Consider the following 14,513-nt stretch of genomic DNA (forward strand, 5'->3'; position numbering starts at 1 on the left):
CACATCCTGTCCACCCCAGACACTCAGGCGCCATAGGAGGGCTTCAGCACTGAAACCCGCCAAAGGCCAACAAACAAAGGGACCAAACCTGGTTTGGCGTGCAGAGTTAAACACAAGAAGGACCTTCCTAAAAGAAACGGCAAAAAAAGTCGACCAGAGTCTGTTTTTACAGATAGATCTTGGGCGCCATATTGGAAAACATGGCTGACCCAATTTTTAGCTACCGGTGTTCGTGGTTGGGAAAAATCATGGTAGTTTGTTTAAAACCACTGAAACCAGCCATTTCAAGTAGAAAAGGGTAACACTTGACTGCTACATGAGCATTTAGACTCAGGGAAAGCTAGACAACCCCTCCAGCACTCTATAGGAAGATAGTGTGTGCTGGGTCTGTAAATGTAAAAAGACTACTAAAGTCAATGTTTGATAAAATGTAATGCAAATTGTGCAATTTCAAGAATTTTATTCAGCAAGAATGCAATAATGGTCAAAACTACACACTTTTACCAAAAGGAACAAGTTACTTACCTGTAACTGTTGTTCTCCAGCATGGGTCTGGCATGGATTCACATGCACATGAATATTCCCAGTCGTCCTTGGGAATCCTTGGTAAAGAAAAAAATCAGTTTCAATTTAGTTTCTGAACTGTCTTTCTCCTAATAACCAATCACTAGTCTCTGGGTCATACTGCCCCCAGCCAATGACTGCCCTCTACCTAAGTCCGTCCTCTGGCAGCCATCTTCAGATTTGGTAGCACATAAAGTGGCAGTAGGACCAAGAGAAGAGCCACAGAGGGGTAGGCAGGTGTGTTCGCATGTGACTCCATGCCAGACCCATGCTGAATAACAGTTACAGGTAAGTAACTTGTTCCTTCTCCAGCATGGGGTCTGGCATGGATTCATATGCTCATGAATAAGGAATACATAGCAGTACACACATGCACAACCACGGGAGGTGGCAAGGCTCAACATTAAGCATTTCAACATCTCAATATTAAGCATCTCTTACCTCCTCACCAGGCTCACCTTCAAGCGAACAGGTTGCGCAGCACTGCTTGGCCGACTCTGGACCCCTCTCTGGAATCCCAGTTGACGCAGTAGAATCTCGTGAAGGTGTGCGTCGACCTCCACGTAGCAGCCCTGCAGATGTCCAGCAGGGGCACACCAGACAGGAACGCCGTAGTTGTAGCGATCGCTGTGGTCGAATGGGCTCTCGGACGGCCAGGCAACGGTCGGTTTGCCAACCGATGACAAAGGGTGATGCAGCCGGAGAGCCATCTGGACATGGAAGCTTCGGAAAGGGCCTTCCCTTGGTTCACAGGGCCAAAGTACACAAACAGCTGTGAGGTCTTCCGAAAACTCTTTGTGCGGTCCACGTAGAACTTCAGCGCTCTAGCCATATCCAGCAACTGCAAAGTCCTCTCAGCCGGCGACGAAGGCGACGGGAAGAAAACAGGCAACACCAAGGGCTTGTTGAGATGGAAGTCCGACGGCACCTTGGGCATGAAGGTTGGGTGCATCCTCAGCATGACCCTTGTTTCGTGGAATGTCAAGTAGGGAGGCTTACATGAGAGGGCCTGGATCTCTCCCACTTGTCGTGCGGAAGTGACGGCCACAAGAAATGCTGTCTTCCACAATAGGAATTTCAGAGGTGCCGAAAGCCGAGGCTCGAACGGAGGACCCATGAGCCTAGTCAGCACCACATTGAGCTTGCACGCCGGGGCCGGAGCCTTCACCGGTGGGAACGAGCGGAAAGGTCCTTTCATGAACTCCTTAATTAGGCGATGAGACCACAGCGACGACCGCCCCGGAGCTCTTGTATAGCGGGAGATAGCCGCCAGATGAATTATGATGGAGGCGTGCGCCAGCCCTGCATTGGCCAGCGACAGCAAGTACGGCAGCACTTGAGGGGCCGTAATCCGTAGAGGGTTTATCTTCTGTGCACGGCACCAGACGGTGAACCTCTTCCATTTATGGCTGTAGCACTTAAGAGTCAAAGAAGCCCTGGCCTTGGCAAGCACCTCGTTGCAGTCCGCCGGGATCTCGTACTCTCCGAACTCTAGTGCTGCAGGAGCCAGGCCTGCAGGTTCAGCGACACGGTCGTGATGCAGAATCGCGCCTCCTTCCCTGGCGAGAAGATCTGCGTCCGACGGAAGCTTGACTGGAGGGGACGCTGACATGTCCAGAAGGTCCGGGAACCACATCTGCCACGTCGACGCCGGTGCGACGAGGATCATCCTGCACCAGGACCGTCTGAGTTGACTGATGAGTCGCAACGGCAACAGTGGGAACACAGAGGAACAAGACGTCCCAGTGAAAGGAGAATGCATCTCCCATGCTCCCCGGCTGGGGAAACCTGCTGGCGAACCCCCGGCACTTGGTGTTCATCGCCGTCGCAAACAGATCAACCTGGAGATTGCCCCATCGTCGGAAGAGACGATCCACTTGAGCCTGCTGAAGCTCCCACTCCTGGCAAGAGCGCAGCTCCCTGCTGAGCGAGTTGGTGACAGTGTTCTTCACTCCTGCCAGATGAGAGGGTACCAGGAACATCCACTGGTTGACGGGCCAGTGCCATAGATCCTGCGCTTCCTTGGAGAGAGCCGGGGATCTGGTGCCCCCTGCTTCCGAATGTAGAACATTGTGGTGGTGTTGTCAGTGATGACCCGCACCACTTTGCCCTGGAGGGACGGAAGGAATGACTTGAGGGCCCAAAACACATCCCGGAGCTCTAGGACGTTGATGTGCAACGACTTCTCCAACGAGAGCCAAAAGGCCTCTTGCGTGGAGATCTCTGAATTGCACGCCCCATCCCTGCAGGGAGGCGTCCGTTGTCACTGTCTCCTGATGTGCCAGGGTCTGAAAGTCTGTGCCTGCCGCCAGATGCGCGCTAACGCCCCACCATCAAATCGCTCGGCAGAAAGTCTCGTTGAGGGCGATCTTTTCCTCTAAGCTTCCCGATACCTGAATTCAATGGGCGTCTAGGAACTCTTGCAGTGGTTGCATCCGCAGCCTGCACAGCCGAACGAGGTAGATGCATGACGACATCATGCCGAGTAGGGACTTGATGGACCTCACCCTAGCCACTTCCATGGTCAACAGCTGTTGAACCTTGACCAGGATGGCCTTTATCCTGTCCTCCGATGGTGACGCCAGGCACAACATTGTTGAGCCTGGATCCCAGAAACCGAGCGTCCTGCGATGGCACCAAGCAGTACTTCGCAATGAACCCCAGTTCGGTGAGTAGGCAGGCGGTCCTTGCTGTGTGTTCGACGGAGAGTTCCCTTGACTACGCTCAAATGAGCCAATCGTCCAGGTAGACATGGACCCCCTGCAGGCGCAGGAGCTCAGTGTCCACCAAGTGCCTGGTGACCGGTGCCAGGCACTTGGTGAAGACCCTTGGCGCAGACTTCAACCCGAAGGGAAGGGCCTTGAACTGATAGTGTTGCCCCTGGACCACGAAGAGGAGAAACTTTCGATGCCACTTGTGGATGGGGATGTGAAAATAAGCATCCTCCAGGTCCAACGACGACAGGAAGTCCCCTTCCTCCAGCTGCCCCAGCACGTGCTGGAGGGTGACCATCCGGAACTTCTGGGACTTGATGTATTTTTTGAGGTGACGGAGATCCAGGATGGGCCGACAAACACCTGTTTTTTTTCCTGACAAGGAAGTACTGTGAGTATACTCCGGAGCTTCTTTGGGATGAGTTCTTCTTTAGCGCCCTTTCTCAGCAACGCTCGTACCTCTAGAAGCAGCTGTGGGACGTGGTTTTCTTGCCTGGCCATTGGTAGAACGCGGGAACACTTCCTTTGGAACTCCATGGTGTGCCCGTGGGCCAGGGCGTCCAGCACCCAACTGTCGGTGGAGATGGATTTCCACACGCCGAAGTTCGCCAGCTGGCCGCCCACTGGGGTGCTAGCTTGGGGGTCCAACATCACGGCCGGTTCAGTCCTGCTTCATCGAGGACGACCCACTCTGGGGGCCTTAGCAAAGACGCAGATTTCCTCAGGCTTTGCTGCGGCGCCTCTAGGCTTCCTGGGCCGAGGAATGTGATGGTTGGCGATAAGATTAGAAGTTGCCACCAAATCCTTTGGAGGCACCATAAGACTTGCGTCCGGAGGTCCGAAAGGACAGCTGTCGCTGTTGTAGAGTGCCTAAGGCACGGGCCGTCTTGGTGTCTGCCTTGATGGCCTGTAGAGATTCATCCACCATTTTGTCCCTGAAGGGCATGTCCAGAACCCTTGTCTGGACATCTGGACGGAAATTGGTGGCCTTTTCCCACCCATGCTGCCAAAGGCAAACGCTGTTGCCCATCTAGCAGAAACCGGTGTCGGATGTGTCCGTGGCCACCGTGATGGCATGATCCGATGCCACCTCGTCGTCTTGTAGGATCTGAAGGGCCTCCGCCCTCTTGTCGCCCAGAAGAAAGTTCAGGAGAGGGGTGATTCTAAACCAAAGATCCCTGTGTAGCGGGCCACGATGGTGAGAGCTTTGGCCGCCTTAATGGTTGTCTCCGCCGACGAGATGACCCGTCGTCCCATGGCGTCCAGCTTCTTTCCCTCGCCGTCTGGTGGGGAAGTGGAAGTCGATGCCGCCAACCCCGCAGACTTCTTCCTGGCTTCTGCCGAGACCACCAAGTCCAGGGAGGGCTGCAATCTGATCGTACCGGTCTCTTTGCCAGGGCCGAGGACGGGTTCTTCAGGAGGGACAGTCCTTCATCCCAGATGTCATCCAACAGCAGGATCGAGAGCACAGTCTTCCTCTTGGCCTCTCGGCACCGATACAGGAATCCCTCCTTCGGTTCCTCCGGGTTCAGCTGAAATAGCTCCGAAGCCCTAGAAATCATGACGAGCCGATCTCGTAAGTGGCGAAGCCCTGGGTGCCGGAGATGGGAGGTCCATTCCGTCGTCATCGTTTGTCCCGTCATCACCGTCTCTTTCTCGTCCCTCGGTGAAGGGGATGGAGGTGAAGGATGGCAGGGTGGAGGTGGGTGAACTCGTTTCCACTTAGGCGGCGGGCTTGAAGGTCCAGGGGCCGCCAGAAGCATGGTAATCCTTTTCCTGACCTCTGTACACAGGGTGTGCAGTGCTTGCAGGATGTCTGCCGACCTGTTCGTCGGTGGTTGAAGAGGTTGGGACAGGAGTGTGGGCAGTGGCGTGGTGTCCTCCGGTTCCTCACCGTCCTGCCGCCCCTCATTGGTTCCCTCGTTGCTTTCCATGTCCGCCTCGTCAGGGTCCTTCCCGTAGGGCCTGGCCTCTATGAATTTCTTGTCCAGCACCGTCTTCAGCCCTTAGAGCTCCTTGGAGGAGTAGATGGCCGAGTCCGGCAGGACTACCATGCCCCCCCCCCCTCCTTCTCGGCTAGGGGCGATGGCCTCAGGGAGATGATTGGCATTGCCTTCACTGGAGTTTTCTCATTTGGCAGGAAAGACAATTCCCTCCGGGTGGGCAGGGAAACTCTTGGCTTGGGGGTAGTCTCGACTGGGCCCGCATAAGCGGCCTTCGCCAGGGACGCCACTACCCATTCAATAGACGCCTTAGCCTGGTGAACCTGGGCCTTCACGACCTTGGGCGAGGACATCTAGGTAACGCGCATCTGCCTTACCTCTACGTCAATATTGATTGTGTCAGTTTGTCCAATGCTGTGTTACCCCGACTTTTTTAATGCACCATTGCAGATTGTATTACATTTTTGCCTAAACGCTGGGATCTTGAGCCCTCTCATTGCACCAATGTTGATCATGATACCTTACCCTACGCTGTGATAATTGTTTATCGCTACATCTCACCACTGCCTGCTGCATCTCACCTGTTCCTGTGCCAATCTGCCCCTATACCTAGATCATAAACTAATACCAAACCATGCTCATGCTTCAGATTATCACCACCTACCTTCACATAATGCTGAGTTAATTTGCTTACCTTACCATGAACACCAGAAATACCAGGTACCACCACCTGTTGCCGTCGCTCAACAAGAGTGCTATGCTTAGCATGCCCAGTATTCCACTAGCCTTACCCAAGAGGCTACCAGCACCAGTCAGGTCACCACCTCCCTCATTCGTGCCCTGTGCTTCCTAGCAGCCTCCAAACTTCCCATTAACATATCTGAGTACCCCAACAATCCTTACCTCAACTCTCCAGACCTTTGGATCCAATTCACCAAGAGACCTACACCTAAACAACCATGCTCTCTGAAAACAGGAAATGAAAAGTTAGGCTCTAGACTAGCGTCTTCCCAACTACCGAAGAACCAAACTCCCTCGACCACACACCACATCCACACATTGACCACCACCACTCTTATTAGGGGGAAATAATCAATGCCAGATTCCTAATAGCTCATGCCCTGGAGATTGCCGACACCATAACATCACTCGACCTTGACTTCCTAGCAGTCACAGAGACATGGCTCCATGCTGCTGATGGGCCCTCTCTCTCGCTATCCCAGACAAATATTCCATTATCAGACTTGATAGAGATTCTAACCATGCGAAAGGCAGAGGCATCACCTTTATCTCCAAAATTGCACTAGGCCTCAAGCCCATATCTTACCAGCCACTCCCCTCAGCCGAACTGCTGTCCGTCAAACTTCCCATCTCTGCCTCCCGAACTACCACCATCCACCTCGTATATAGACCTCCTGGGCCTGCTTCCACATTTGAAGAAGATGTCACTCTTCTCCTTCTGTGACAACACCAAGCTTGGCTCACAAATTATTTTACTCAGGGACTTCAATCTAGGGTTCCAAGACGCAAAAGACACCAAGGCTTTATCCCTTGCCATCTCAATCACCGAACTAAGCTTCACACACCGTATCTTAGAACCCACCCAAAATAAAGGCAGGACTCTAGACTGGCTAGCAGACCTCAACTGCAACATTAACATCTTGTCCAACTCACCCTGTGCCTCAACAGACCACCATCTGATCTCTTTTACGATAAAGAATGAAGGCTATCAGAGCAATGCCCACAACCTCGCCCCCTCCACTCAAACTAGGAACACTCGGAACATAACAATGGAAAAGATGCTACCTCTACTCCAACTGATTATAAATGCCACCAATACCAACCATTCAGACCCTACCGTCTTAGTGGACTTGTTTAACCAAACCGTGCTCAACGCCATGAACACGATCGCCCCACTCGAACTGCGCAAGGTCCAACCATGCGCGAATCTAAACTCGTGGGTTACTCCACACCTTAGATTACTGTGCAAATCTAAAAAAAAAAAAAGCAGAATCACTTTGAAAAAGCCATCCAAATACTTCTAAGAGAGAACTTCCTAACAACCTTCCTTAACTACAAAGAAGCAATCCTACAAGCGAAAAAAAAGATATCTACAATACCTGTATCGTTCAAGCAAAATAACTCTTTAATGTACTCAGAGAGCTGGGATCCCAAGCACCTCCGCCAGTCACCTGCATTAGAAACACCACATGGTGCTCGAACATACAGTCAGCATCACTGAACAAAATAACCATGTTACAAAATAAAATGGAGACAAAAAAAAAACTCTTAATCTTGGGACACCGCCTCCAAACCTAAAACTTCTACGCCTCTCACCAAAACTCGGAAACCCTTTAACTCCTCCCCCCTCACTATCAAAAAGGTAGAGGACATTATCTCCAAACTAAAACTGTCAAGATGTCAGGGAGACATCTGCCCTGCACCTATCATTAAGGAGGCAGCCAAAAAATTGGCACCCTTCATCACCACCCTAATTAACACCTTGTTCGAAACAGGAATAGTACCCAATAACCTCAAAGACACATGGGTCCTCCCGCTACTCAAAAAGCCAACCCTCGACCCTAATTTCCCCACAAACTATAGACCCATCACCACAGTGCCATTTCTTCTGAAGATCATTGATAGAGCTACTTATCTGCAGATTCAAGAGCACCTAGAAACAAATAATCCCTTGGGCCTCAGACAATCAGGCTTCAGGCCAAGGCATGGTACTGAAACGGCCCTAAAGACACAAATTGAGGAGCTAAAAGACAAAAGGCATACTGGCCCTCCTCCTATTACTAGATTTGTCGGCGGCGTTCGATTTAGTAGACCACGAAGTCCTTTGCTCGCATTTAACCTCTGTAGCACTCTTCTCCGACAAAGCCACCACATGGATCCAGTCATTTCTAGACAATAGATCAATGAGAGTCTTTTCGCCTACAGCCTCGGCTAACCCCGCAGCAGTCACGTGCAGTGTTCCCCAAGTATCGTGATTACGCAGATGAAACCCAGATACTCATCCCTGTCACCGGACACTATGACAGAGACTAACAAGTTACTTACCAACTGGTAACGTTCTTTCGACTGGATGTTCCTCCAACGTTTTCCACATCTTTGACATGTAATGTCCACAGCTGTGTACTTCGGAAACCTTTTTGGCAGAGGGCGCCCTGCGTCGATGGCGTCAGGCCGAAGTCCCTTGAAGGCCTCCGTCAAGGGCAACGTCACCGGATGTTATAAATATGACGCACGGCGCCCGCAGCCCCAGTTTATGTTTTTTCCTCCAAAACGTGTGACATGCACATATCCAATGCCTGCTTGACTGCACATAGCCTTTCGTAAACCATAACTGCAATAAGATGGGCGGGCAGGCTGGGAGGACGATGTGGAATACGTTGGAGGAACATCAAGTCGAAAGAACATTACCAGTTGGTAATTAACTTGTTCTTCGAATGGATTGTGTCCTCCAAAGTATTGCACATCTTTGATAGACTCCAAAAGCAGGACCAGAAAATGGAGGAGGGGGAAGAATTTAGAATACCCAATCAGATGGCAGAATAGAGAACCGCCTTACCAAAGGCCATAGCTTGACCATGGAGCGTATCCAGGGAGTAATGTTTGACAAAGGTGTTGACAGAAACCCATGTGGCTGCATCAGAAATATTTCTAATAGGAACTTGATCGTCAACTCTGATCCTGGACATCCTAGAAATATAAAAGCTCAGAGCTCTCCTAGGGTCCAACCTATGGAGTTGCTCCTCTTCCTCATCAGGAGGAGGATAGAAAGACGGAAGAACCACTTTCTGGATTAAATGAAATTCAGATACTACCTTAGGTAGAAAGGAATGACGTACCCTCAGTACAACCCCATCCTTGTGGAACACAGTAAAGGGCGGCTTAGATGAAAGTGCCTGCAAATCACTCACTCAGAGCGGATGTAACCTCAACCAAGAACACAGTCTTGAAAGACAACATTCTCAAAGAGTGCAAAGGTTCAAATGGAGCACCCATCAGGAATTTCAAGACCAAATTCAGATCCCAAACCGGCTCCTGGAAAGGGGACGGCGGGAACACATTAGTGAGCCCTTTAAGAAATTGGGAAAATCAAAGGAATCTTAAAATAAGAAAATTCTTCAGACAAGCGCTTGAGATAGACAGCGCCGCCAGGTAACCTTTAATGGTACCTACTTGAAGGCCCCTGTGGGCCAAGGAAAGCAAGAAAGATAGAACCATGGGAATGGAACACTGAAAAGGATCAACATTTTGTCCTCTGCACCAGTCGCAAAACGTACGCCAACGGTACAGGAATTTGGTTGCTGGACGCCTGGCCAAAAGCAACACCTCCATTATATCATCCGGGAGGTCCCAATCCTTATACCTCAACCTTTCAGATACCAAGCTTGAAGGTTGAGAGTCTTGACCTATGGATGGAGAACCCAACCCCTCCCCCACACTCGCGCAGATCCTCTTGGTAGGGAAGACAGCTTGGAGGGCAGATGGACATTTCTAGAAAGTCTGGGTACCACGCTCTCGTGGCCCAATCCGGAGCAATGAGGATCATGTGGTATCCAAACCTCTGCAACCTCCTTAACACTTGAGGAATGACGGGGACAGGAGGCAACGCGTACAGAAGTGGGAATGACCAATCCACTACGAAGGCATCTCCTAAGGCTCCTCTCTGAGGAAATTCCCTTGAGCAGAATCTCTCGCACTTCCGGTTGGCACTGGTTGCAAAGAGATCCACTTGTGGGGTTCCCCAAAGGGCGAAGATGAGCCAACTCCCACTCGTGAGAGACTATGCTCTGCCTGCTCAGAGTATCCGCCGCTGCATTCTCCTCTCCTGCCAGATGAACTGCAGAGAGTAATATTCCTTGCTGTATTGCACAGATCCAGAGCTGCATCGACTCTCTGCACAACAGGAGTAACCCTACCCCCATTTTTTGTTGAGGTAATGCATGGCCACTGTATTGTCTGTCAAGATCAGGACACACTTCCCCCGCACAGACGGCAGAAAAGCCTTCAGGGCCAGCCTGGTGGCCTCAGCTCTAACAGGTTGATGTGAAGTTTGGACTCTGACGGAGACCAACAACTGCTGGTGGTCAAATCTTCGGCACGAGCTCCCCATCTGGTGAGGGAAGCATCCGTCACTACCGTCACCTATGGCCACGGTTGGCAAAACGGGTCCCCCTTCATCAGGTTCTCCTCGTTGGCCCACCACAGCAGATCCTGTGAGACCAAGAGTGGAATCTGAACGGGATTCGACATCTTGCCTGAGAATTGTGACCACTGCATCTTGAGGACCCATTGCAGGGATCTCATCCTCAGCCTGGCCTTTGGCACCAGAAAAATGCAGGACGCCATGAGGCTGAGCAACCTTAAGAATTCGAAAGCCGAGAGACTCTGGACATGTTGAAACTTGTCCATCAGAACAATGTGATGAGCCCTCACCTTGGGAGGCAAGCACTTCCCCAAGGACGTGTCCAATACAGCCCCGATGTACTGGAGCTGTTGGGAAGGCGTCTGATGAGACTTCTTGAAATTGAGGGAGGAGCCCAGCTTGTGGAGGGAGCGGCAGATGAGACCGAAAGGATCTATCACTTGCTCGGGAGAACCTGCCCGGGTCAGCCAGTCGTTTAGGTAGGGGTAGACATGAAATCCCCCCCCCCCCTCGCCTGAGATACTCTGCCACCACCACCATTAGCTTGTTGAAGACCCTCGGGCGGAGGTCAATCCGAATGGCAGGCCCTGAAACTGAAAGTGTGAGTCAGCCGCAAACCTCTAGTACTTCCTGTGCTTTGGATGAATCGGCACATGAAAGTAAGCATCCTGTAGATCCAGAGACACCAACCAATCCTAAAGTTGAAGGGCCTGGAGGACCTGAGAAAGAGTGACCATCTTGAACTTGTCCTTCCTGAGAAGTTTGTTCAACCAACGCAAGTCCAAGATGGGTCTCAATCCCCACTCTTTCTTTGGAATCAAAAAAATATGGGGAATACCATCCCTTGTTCCTCTCCGCTACAGGCACCAGTTCTCTAAGTTCTATTAAGGAGCGGATATGGAAGCTTCAAAGAGATTCCATGAGGGATTGTCGTGAGGCCGCTTTAGGAAGGGAAGGCAGTAGCCATAGGCTGTTGTATCCAGAACCCACGCATCCAAAGTAATAGTTCGCCATTCTTCAAGATTCTGAGACAGTCTGCCCCCAACCGGCGAACAATGGGACCTGGCCTCATGATTGTTTTGGAGCGGCTGCGGCAGCGCCTGAAGGCAAAGAGGCAGCTGCCTGAGCGGCTTTGGCACCCCTAATTCCCCGACCACCACAGGTACTTTTACGCTGACCTTGACTGGCTGCTCCTCTCGTTCTGCCAAAGGAGGAGTAGTAACGAAAAGAACCTCCCCTCCACTGCTGTCCCCTAGGACAAAAAGGTGGAGGTTGACGCACAGCTGCGCTCAAAGATTTTGCCGCAGCTTTTAAGGTCTGCAACCTCTCAAGGCTCTCGTCAGCCTTGCTGCCAAACAAATGCACGCCATCTAAGGACATGTTCAAAAGACGGGCTTGCACATCCGGAGCAAAAGCCTGACTTCTGCAACCGCGCAAATCTGCGTACAGCGGTCCTCGCATCCATAGACCGGCTAACACTGTCGGCCTTTTCCAAACCCGACTGAAGGGACTCCCACATGGCATCCTTGCCATCCTGCACAAGAGCAAGGAACCCATCCCTTTTGCCCCCTTCGAGAATATGCTCATCCGCAAGAGAAACACAATTCCAGAGAGTGTGTGTGAAAATCTTGCTAAGGCACAAGTGGAGTTGGCTGATTTCAGCGCCATACTCCCCGCAGAAAACACCTTGCGTGCCCAACTGTCAAAGAGTTTGTCATCCCCATCAGGAGGGATGGTAGAGTACGCCGCCTGCCTCGAGGTGGCCGTAGTCGCCTGAACCACCAAACTCTCGGGAGTGGGGTGAGATGAAAGGTAGCTGGGGTCGCTACCGGAAGGGTGGTATTTTTTAGTTGACGATTTGTTAACTGCCGGAAGAGATTTCAGTGTCTGCCAAGCAGCCGCCACACCCTTTTCTGAAACATCAAATGAAAAGGTAACACCTGGTCAGAGGACGGACCTTGATCCAAAATATCCATCAAGTCATCCTGAACAAAAGCCTCAGGAGGACTGGACCAACCAAGATACTCAGGGACCCTAGCCATCAGTCTCCTGTAGGATGACCCGGCGTGAGGCTCAGACTCAAGCCTGCCAAACTTCACCTCAGGAGAAGTGTCCAAGCCACTGGCATAATGAAGAGATTGCCTTAACTCTTCCAATTGACTGTCCCCTGAAAAGACAGGAGCCACATTAGGCTCAAATTCTAAATCTTATCTCTCCTCATCCTTATAGATGTCATCCAGAGGGAGGTAAAAGTCCTGCCTCGGGACAGAAGAGGGTCTGGAGTCCTTACAGGCCTCACAGACTTGGAAGTAGCCTTCCTTGGAGGATCCACAGTAGCAGGGATAAAATTCCAGCCAAAAGGCCCCGAAGGCATCGAAGGCGCCGAAGGTTTCGGTGGCGAGAGCGTTGACGGCTTTGCATCGACGAGGGCTGGTGCGAAGGCAAAGCTTCGACGTCCGTATCCGACGGACAAGGAGTCGACGCCGACCTCGAGCCCTTACAAAGTTTATGAGGTCTCGCTGGGGACGAGGACCGAGACCTGGAAGCACGTCTCTTGCGACCATCCAAAGCCGAACGGGACCTCGAAGGTTCCCGATAAGAATCGCACTGAGGACCCGAGCCCGAAGGCGCACAGACCACGGATCGAGACCGTTCCTTGCCGGCTTCTTCCGAAGGTGCGGACAGAACTGTGCCCCGGGATTGGAAAATCACCAGCATCTGCACCCTGAAGGCAGCCCATTCCTCTGGAGTTGAGGACTTAGTTGGACAAGCCACTTTCCTCGCGGCTCCGTCCTTCGAGGAGGACAGGGAAGCAACCGTTGACGGCACTTCCTGGAATGCTGAGACGAGGAAGACGAATGGCGGGAACCACTCCGGGACCGGGAACCACTCCAGGACCGAGATCCCCGGGACTCCTTCCGACGCAGAGAGTCGCCCCTCAAATCGTCAGTGGACATCCCCTTAGAAGGTTTACGGGACTTACTGGGTTTAGAACCCCTACCTACCTGGAGCTTCCCCTTACGCTCCCGCAAGGCCTTAGCAGTCAGCGACTGGCATTTGAAACAGTCGTCTGTGTCATGACTCTCGCCCAGGCACCACAAACAAATGCGATCGGTAATCGACATCTTAGACTTGCAGTCCAGGCAAGTCTGGAAGCCAGACCGTGGAGTCGGAGGGGTCGAAGAAGAAGACATTCATGAGGAATACACGAGGCGTGCCGAGCCTCCAAAGCAAACACGTTTGCGGAGAAAATGGAAATAAGGCTACGGGCGCCGTGCGTCCTATTTATAACATCTTGTGACGTCGCCTTCGAGGGACATCGGCCTGACGCCATCGACGCAGGACGCCCCCTGCCGAAAAAGTTTCCGAAGTACACAGCTGTGGACATTACATGTCAAAGATGTGGAATACGTTGAAGGACACAATCCATTTGAGACTAAAGTTCTCAACAACATCTACAGCATCGAAGCCAGGATGGCTAAACATGGATTCTGCCTCAATGACGAGAAGGCAGAGCTTCTTCTCTTAGGCTCCAAGCTTAAACTTACTCAAACAATTTGAAACATTTAATATTGATGACAACTCCATCAATGTTTCCAAAGATGTGGAAACACTTGGCATCTATATAGATTCATCCCTAAACATATCTAGACCAGTTAATGCCTCAGCCTCTTCTACAGCATACACATGAAAATTAATCACGGCCTCAGACTGTTTCTCTCTACACCCAACTGCATATCCATTGAAAGAGCACTAGTACTCTCAAAGCTAGATTACTGTAACGCTCTCTACCTTGGAACCAGTCAACAGAACCTGAGAAAGATGCAAGTTCTGCAAAATAATGCCATCAGGGCTGCACAACATCCCCAGATCTCAACATATCTCTGAGGTAAGACGCAACCTTAATTGGCTCTCGGTCAAGCAAAGGATCGCCTTTAAAACCCTCTCTCACTCACAATTGTCTTGATAACCGAGCACCTAGCTATCTGACCAAGAGCTTCACAGGCAACACCGCAAACCGCACTATGAGATCGGCGCAAGCACACTGCCTTAAATTAACTGGCTTCAAGCTACAAAAGGCAGGAGGGAGTAGCTTCCCCGTCCTTGCAGCACAATTATGGAACACATTAC

The 14,513-nt window shown here is 51.5% G+C and overlaps 1 protein-coding gene across 3 annotated transcripts in view; it reads right to left on the reverse strand.

Moving 5' to 3' along the window:
• Positions 1 to 14,513, reverse strand: part of ZZEF1 (zinc finger ZZ-type and EF-hand domain containing 1) — a 3,309,810-nt gene that overhangs the window by 3,134,687 nt on the left and 160,610 nt on the right. The gene's annotated exons all lie outside the window — the stretch shown is intronic.

The sequence above is a fragment of the Ambystoma mexicanum genome, chromosome 9, assembly GCF_040938575.1.
Source record: "Ambystoma mexicanum isolate Mex_15411 chromosome 9, UKY_AmexF1_1, whole genome shotgun sequence".
NCBI classification, from domain to species: Eukaryota; Metazoa; Chordata; class Amphibia; order Caudata; family Ambystomatidae; genus Ambystoma; species Ambystoma mexicanum.